Consider the following 7,524-nt stretch of genomic DNA (forward strand, 5'->3'; position numbering starts at 1 on the left):
ATTTTACACCCAAGCAAGGGCACTGCGTTCATCCACCTCTGGCCTGCTCGCCTCCCTACCATTGAGGAAGTACAGTTCCCGCTCAGCCCAAGCAAGGGCACTGCGTTCATCCACCTCTGGCCTGCTCGCCTCCCTACCATTGAGGAAGTACAGTTCCCGCTCAGCCCAGTCAAAACTGTCTCGCTGCTCTGGCCCCCAATGGTGGAACAAACTCCTCACGACGCCAGGACAGCGGAGTCAATCACCACCTTCCGGAGACACCTGAAACCCCACCTCTTCAAGGAATACCTAGATAGGATAAGTAATCCTTCTCACCCCCCCTTAATGACTTAGATGCACTATTGTAAAGTGGCTGTTCCACTGGATGTCAGAAGGTGAATTCACCAATTTGTAAGTCGCTCTGGATAAGAGCGTCTGCTAAATGACTTAAATGTAATGTATGTAAGTGTGTTATGTTTAATACAACTGGACTAAAATTGAACCCAAGTCTCTCTCCAATTCATTTGTAGATATTGAATAGGTTGGAACAGAGTGCAACCTTGTCTCACTCCCCAATTCATTTCTAAACTTTGAATAAAGTTGAACTCAGACTGCAACCGTGCCTAACTCCGACAATTGTCTGCATGTTGAATAAGTTGGTCTCAGGGCTTGCAATCCTTGTCTCACTCCCCCATTTCAAAAATAAGGAAGGCTTCACAAATTTTCCTGTCATTCTACTGTAGACTGAGCTTCTCTCATCCAGCATTTCCCCTCCTCCTTAGACTAGACTGAGGGGAATGGACAATTTATTCCCCTGGTCACTACCGCCGAATCTTTCTGTTTGTTCCACTTCTCAACGGGAGGAAAATAAGGAGCGCTCACATATGCGTGGTCATCCTTCGGTGAGGCCATGCTAATCTTCTCTGTATCGATCCAATTTTAGTATATGTGCTCCAAAGCGAGTACGCCTGCAGAGGTATGAGAGGCCTTCTCATATATAGATCACAACACCCTCTGAAGGTTCTGGTCATGGTTGGGTCAAACAGAGCTCCGGCCCTCAAAAACCAGCCCGCACTCCAGAATATTGCTGTCACTGTTGAAACTTTCTATCCATTCGACTCATGAGTAGCTACTTAATTTTCGTTCCCTATTTTTTAAAGATTGATCTGACGAGGTGCAAAATGTAGTTTAAAAACAAAGCCTCACGATTTTGCGTGTCATCCTTGCGCAGGAGCCATACTAATCTTCTCTTTATTGTTCCCCAATTTTGGTCTTCTGCCTCGACCCTCCGAAGAGAGTACGCCTGCAGACGCTCTTTTCAGAGACTAACTCCTTCTCATCCTACAACAACTTATCAAATCACCCCAACTCGACATCTTCTAGCTACATCTCGCCACCTGAGCTTCCTCCAATTCTCAGAGAGAGAGAGAGAGAGAGAGAGAGACTCCAAACTTCTCCGGTCACTCTACCTTCTATCCATTCGACTGAGACTGTAGACTGAGACTGAATTTGACGTTCCCTATTTCTTCAAGTTTGAAGCTATCTGACAGTGCAACTTGAACGTCGCCGAAAAATATGGAACGTCTCTCCACCCATTTGTTTGCGTGTCATCCTTGCGAACAGAGTGCCATGCTAATCTTCTCTGTATCGTTCAATTTTAGTATACTGTACCTCAGAGAGATTAATATTTCTGCATGTTGAATCTTTTCACTCCTCCTTCTCCATCCACAACAACATCAAATCACCCCAACTCGACATCTTCTAGCTACATCTCGCCACTTGCCCTTTCTCAATTCTCAGCATTTCCGGCTCCATCTCTTGGACTAGACTGAGGGGAATGGACAGTTCTACCTTCTATCCTTCGACTGGGTAACAGTACTACGTTATTTCTTCAAGTTTGAAGCTATCTGACGAAGTGCTCTTGTCTCGACGTGTGAGGAAATAAGGAGCGCTTCACGGATTTGCGTGTCATCCTTTCGCAGGGGCCATGCTTAATCTTCTCTGTATCGATCCAATTTTAGTATATGTGCTGCCAAAGCGAGCACAATGCAGAGGTATGAGAGGCCCTCATATATAGATCACAACCCCTCTGAAGGTTCTGGTCATGGTTGGGGTCAAACAGAGTTCAGACCCTCAAAAACCACCCCTAGAATATTGCTGTGATGTTGAAACTTTCTTTGGAGATGTAGAACTTGAAATAGAATTGACTTTAGATTTTTTAAAGATTGATCTTAGACTAAAATGTAGTTTAAAAACAAAGCCTTTTATGATTCAGGACTCTTGGTCTGTAACCCCTCCCTCACCTGCTGCTTTTAGTTGCTCCTCCCCAAGTCTTTGTTCCCCTGCCCCGACCACTTCCCACGTTTTCTGCAACATGGCCTGGCCAAGGATACTTATAGCTAACTCCCCAATTCGTAGAGAGAGAGAGAGAGAGAGACTGACTTTGACGTCTGTTTAAAATGTTGTGACATTCAAGTTTGTTATGTTTAATACAACTGGACTAAAATTGAACCCAAGTCTCTCTCCAATTCATTTGTAGATATTGAATAAAGTTGGAACAGAGTGCAACCTTGTCTCACTCCCCAATTCATTTCTAAACTTTGAATAAAGTTGAACTCAGACTGCAACCGTGCCTAACTCGACAATTATTTGTCTGCATGTTGAATAAGTTGGTCTCAGGCTGCAACCTTGTCTCACTCCCCCATTTCAAAATAAGGAAGGCTTCACAAATTTTCCTGTCATTCTACTGTAGACTGAGCTTCTCTCATCCAGCATTTCCCCTCCTCCTTAGACTAGACTGAGGGGAATGGACAATTTATTCCCCCGGGTCACTACCGCCGAATCTTCTCTGTTTGGTTCCAATTTCTCTACGTGTGAGGAAAATAAGGAGCGCTTCACGGATTTGCGTGTCATCCTTTCGCAGGGGCCATGCTAATCTTCTCTGTATCGATCCAATTTTAGTATATGTGCTGCCAAAGCGAGCACAATGCAGAGGTATGAGAGGCCCTCATATATAGATCACAACCCTCTGAAGGTTCTGGTCATGGTTGGGGTCAAACAGAGTTCAGACCCTCAAAACCACCCCTAGAATATTGCTGTGATATTGAAACTTTCTTTGTAGATGTAGAACTTGGAAATAGAATTGACTTAGATTTTTTAAAAGATTGATCTTAGACTAAAATGTAGTTTAAAACAAAGCCTTTTTATGATTCAGGACTCTTGGTCTGTAACCCTCCTCACCTGCTGCTTTTAGTTGCTCCTCCCCAAGTCTTTGTTCCCCTGCCCCGACCACTTCCCACGTTTTCTGTAACATGGCCTACCAAGGATACTTATAGCTAACTCCCCACAGAGAGAGAGAGAGAGAGAGAGAGAGAGAGAGAGAGAGAGAGAGAGAGAGAGAGAGAGAGAGAGAGAGAGAGAGAGAGAGAGAGAGAGAGAGAGAGAGAGAGAGAGAGAGAGAGAGAGAGAGAGAGAGAGAGAGAGAGAGAGAGAGAGAGAGAGAGAGAGAGAGAGAGAGAGAGAGAGAGAGAGAGAGAGAGAGAGAGAGAGAGAGAGAGAGAGAGAGAGAGAGAGAGAGAGAGAGAGAGAGAGAGAGAGAGAGAGACTGACTTGACGCCTGTTTAAAATGTTGTGACATTCAAGTTTGTTATGTTTAATACAACTGGACTAAAATTGAACCCAAGTCACTCCCCAATTAATTTCTAAACTTTGAATAAAGTTGAACCAGACTGCAACCGTGCTTTCCAATCCCGACAATTATTTGTCTGCATGTTGAATAAGTTGGTCTCAGGCTGCAACCTTGTCTCACTCCCCATTTCAAAATAAGGAAGGCTTCCCTACAAATTTTCCTGTCATTCTACTGTAGACTGAGCTTCTCATCCAGCATTTCCCTCCTACTTAGACTAATTGAGGGAATGGACAATTTATTCCCCGGCCACTACCGCCGAATCTTCTGTTTGGTTCCAATTCTCTGTGTCTCGACGTGTGAGGAAAATAAGGAGCGCTTCACGGATTTGCGTGTCATCCTTTCGCAGGGGCCATGCTAATCTTCTCTGTATCGATCCAATTTTAGTATATGTGCTGCCAAAGCGAGCACAATGCAGAGGTATGAGAGGCCCTCATATATAGATCACAACCCCTCTGAAGGTTCTGGTCATGGTTGGGGTCAAACAGAGTTCAGACCCTCAAAAACCACCCCTAGAATATTGCTGTGATGTTGAAACTTTCTTTGGAGATGTAGAACTTGAAATAGAATTGACTTTAGATTTTTTAAAGATTGATCTTAGACTAAAATGTAGTTTAAAAACAAAGCCTTTTATGATTCAGGACTCTTGGTCTGTAACCCCTCCCTCACCTGCTGCTTTTAGTTGCTCCTCCCCAAGTCTTTGTTCCCCTGCCCCGACCACTTCCCACGTTTTCTGCAACACGGCCTGGCCAAGGATACTTATAGCTAACTCCCCAATTGTAGAGAGAGAGAGAGAGAGAGAGAGAGAGAGAGAGAGAGAGAGAGAGAGAGAGAGAGAGAGAGAGAGAGAGAGAGAGAGAGAGAGAGAGAGAGAGAGAGAGAGAGAGAGAGAGAGAGAGAGAGAGAGAGAGAGAGAGAGAGAGAGAGAGAGAGAGAGAGAGAGAGAGAGAGAGAGAGAGAGAGAGAGAGAGAGAGAGAGAGAGAGAGAGAGAGAGAGAGAGAGAGAGAGAGAGACTATAAATGAAATGCTATAGATGGAAGGAATGCAGTTTGGAAACCTACCAAAAAACAATTAGGCAACAACAAATTCAATCCTTTTAGACAATTTCCTGGGTAAAACGCTCCACTGTAATAGTGAAGGTGTAAACTTGGCAGTAGAAAATCTAACAGTATATTTGACCTCTCAGCTTCCCTATCAAATCTAAAAATCTCAAATAGAAAACCGAAGAAAATTAACAACAATGACAAATGGTTTGATGAAGAATGCAAAATTCTAAGAAAGAAATTGAGAAACCTGTCCAACCAAAAACATAGAGACCCGGAAAACCTGAGTCTACGCCTCACTATGGTGAATCACTAAAACAATACAGAAATACACTACGGAAAAAGAAGGAACAGCATGTCAGAAATCAGCTCAATGTAATTGAAGAATCCATAGACTCTAACCACTTCTGGGAAAATTGGAAAACACTAAACAAACAACAACACGAAGAATTATCTATCCAAAATGGAGATGTATGGGTAAACCACTTCTCCAATCTTTTGGCTCTATAACAAAGAATAAAGAGCAAAAACATATACATGATCAAATACAGATCTTAGAATCAACTATTAAAGACTACCAGAACCCACTGGATTCTCCAATAACATTGAATGAGTTACAGGACAAAATAAAAACCCTCAAACCCAAAAAGGCCTGTGGTGTTGATGGTATCCTCAATGAAATGATCAAATATACAGACAACAAATTCCAATTGGCTATACTAAAACTCTTTAACATCATCCTTAGCTCTGGCATCTTCCCCAATATTTGGAACCAAGGACTGATCACCCCAATCCACAAAAATGGAGACAAATTTGACCCCAATAACTACCGTGGAATATGCGTCAACAGTAACCTTGGGAAAATCCTCTGCATTATCATTAACAGCAGACTCGTACACTTCCTCAATGAAAACAATGTACTGAGCAAATGTCAAATTGGCTTTTTACCAAATTACCGTACAACAGACCATGTATTCACCCTGCACACCCTAATTGACAACCAAACAAACCAAAACAAAGGCAAAGTCTTCTCATGCTTTGTTGATTTCAAAAAGCCTTCGACTCAATTTGGCATGAGGGTCTGCTATACAAACTGATGGAAAGTGGTGTTGGGGGTAAAACATACGACATCATAAAATCCATGTACACAAACAACAAGTGTGCGGTTAAAATTGGCAAAAAACACACACATTTCTTCACACAGGGTCGTGGGGTTAGACAGGGATGCAGCTTAAGCCCCACCCTCTTCAACATATATATCAACGAACTGGCGGGCACTAGAAAAAGTCTGCAGCACCCGGCCTCACCCTACTAGAATCCTGAAGTCAAATGTCTGCTGTTTGCTGATGATCTGGTGCTTCTGTCACCAACCAAGGAGGGCCTACAGCAGCACCTAGATCTTATGCACAGATTCTGTCAGACCTGGGCCCTGACAGTAAATCTCAGTAAGACCAAAATAATGGTGTTCCAAAAAGGTCCAGTCACCAGGACCACAAATACAAATTCCATCTAGACACTGTTGCCCTAGAGCACACAAAAAACTATACATACCTTGGCCTAAAACATCAGCGCCACAGGTAACTTCCACAAAGCTGTGAACGATCTGAGAGACAAGGCAAGAAGGGCATTCTATGCCATCAAAAAAGGAACATAAATTTCAACATACCAATTAGGATTTGGCTAAAATACTTGAATCAGTCATAGAGCCCATTGCCCTTTATGGTTGTGAGGTCTCAGTCCGCTCACCAAACAAGACTTCACAAAGGGACAAAACCAAATTGAGACTCTGCACGCAGAATTCTGCAAAAATATCCTCAGTGTACAACGTAGAACACCAAATAATGCATGCAGAGCAGAATTAGGCCGGATACCCACTAATTATCAAAATCCAGAAAAGAGCAGTTAAATTCTATAACCACCTAAAAGGAAGCGATTCCCAAACCTTCCACAACAAAGCCATCACCCACAGAGAGATGAACCCGGAGAAGAGTCCTCTAAGCAAGCTGGTCCTGGGGCTCTGTTCACAAACACACCCTACAGAGCCCCATGACAGCAGCACAATTAGACCCAACCAAATCATGAGAAAACAAAAAGATAATTACTTGACACATTCGAAAGAATTAACAAAAAACAGAGCAAACTAGAATGCTATTTGGCCCTACACAGAGAGTACACAGCGGCAGAATACCTGACCACTGACTGACCCAAAATTACAGGAAAGCTTTGACTATGTACAGACTCAGCGAGCATAGCCTTGCTATTGAGAAAGGCCGCCGTAGGCAGACATGGCTCAGGGGAAGACAGGCTATGTGCTCACTGCCCACAAAATGAGGTGGAAACTGAGCTGCACTTCCTAACCTCCTGCCCAATGTATGACCATATTAGAGAGACATATTTCCCTCAGATTACACAGATCCACAAAGAAATTCGAAAAACAAATCCACTTTGAAAAACTCCCCATATCTACTGGGTGAAATTCCACAGTGTGCCATCAGAGCAGCAAGATTTGTGACCTGTTGCCACGAGAAAAGGGCAACCAGTGAAGAACACGCACCATTGTAAATACAACACATATCTATGCCTATTTATTTTATCTTGTGTCTCTTACCATTTGCACATTGTAAAAACACTGTATATATATATAATATGACATTTGTAATGTCTTTATTGTTTTGAAACTTCTGTATGTGTGATGTCTACTGTTAATTTTTATTGTTTATTTCACTTTATATATTATATATCTTACTTGCTTTGGCAATGTTAACATATGTTTCCCATGCCAATAAAGCCCTTTGAATTGAATTGAATTGAATTGA

General features: G+C 42.7%; 5 non-coding genes and 1 pseudogene across 5 annotated transcripts; all 6 read right to left on the minus strand.

The window, feature by feature from the left end:
* Positions 1–842: 842 nt before the first annotated feature.
* On the minus strand, positions 843–945 carry LOC135529494 (U6 spliceosomal RNA). Its single transcript, XR_010453704.1, has one exon. It is a non-coding gene; the product is annotated as a U6 spliceosomal RNA (small nuclear RNA).
* A 224-nt stretch (positions 946–1,169) lies between these two features.
* Positions 1,170–1,274, minus strand: LOC135529493 (U6 spliceosomal RNA). Its single transcript, XR_010453703.1, has one exon. It is a non-coding gene; the product is annotated as a U6 spliceosomal RNA (small nuclear RNA).
* A 274-nt stretch (positions 1,275–1,548) lies between these two features.
* LOC135529490 (U6 spliceosomal RNA) lies at positions 1,549–1,662 on the minus strand (annotated as a pseudogene).
* Positions 1,663–1,916: 254 nt separating this feature from the next.
* On the minus strand, positions 1,917–2,024 carry LOC135529492 (U6 spliceosomal RNA). The gene has a single exon (XR_010453702.1). It is a non-coding gene; the product is annotated as a U6 spliceosomal RNA (small nuclear RNA).
* Positions 2,025–2,857: 833 nt separating this feature from the next.
* LOC135529491 (U6 spliceosomal RNA) lies at positions 2,858–2,964 on the minus strand. The gene has a single exon (XR_010453701.1). It is a non-coding gene; the product is annotated as a U6 spliceosomal RNA (small nuclear RNA).
* Positions 2,965–3,968: 1,004 nt separating this feature from the next.
* LOC135529489 (U6 spliceosomal RNA) lies at positions 3,969–4,075 on the minus strand. Its single transcript, XR_010453700.1, has one exon. It is a non-coding gene; the product is annotated as a U6 spliceosomal RNA (small nuclear RNA).
* Between the last annotated feature and the right edge of the window lie 3,449 nt (positions 4,076–7,524).

This window comes from Oncorhynchus masou, unplaced genomic scaffold (genome assembly GCF_036934945.1).
Source record: "Oncorhynchus masou masou isolate Uvic2021 unplaced genomic scaffold, UVic_Omas_1.1 unplaced_scaffold_11640, whole genome shotgun sequence".
NCBI lineage: Eukaryota > Metazoa > Chordata > Actinopteri > Salmoniformes > Salmonidae > Oncorhynchus > Oncorhynchus masou.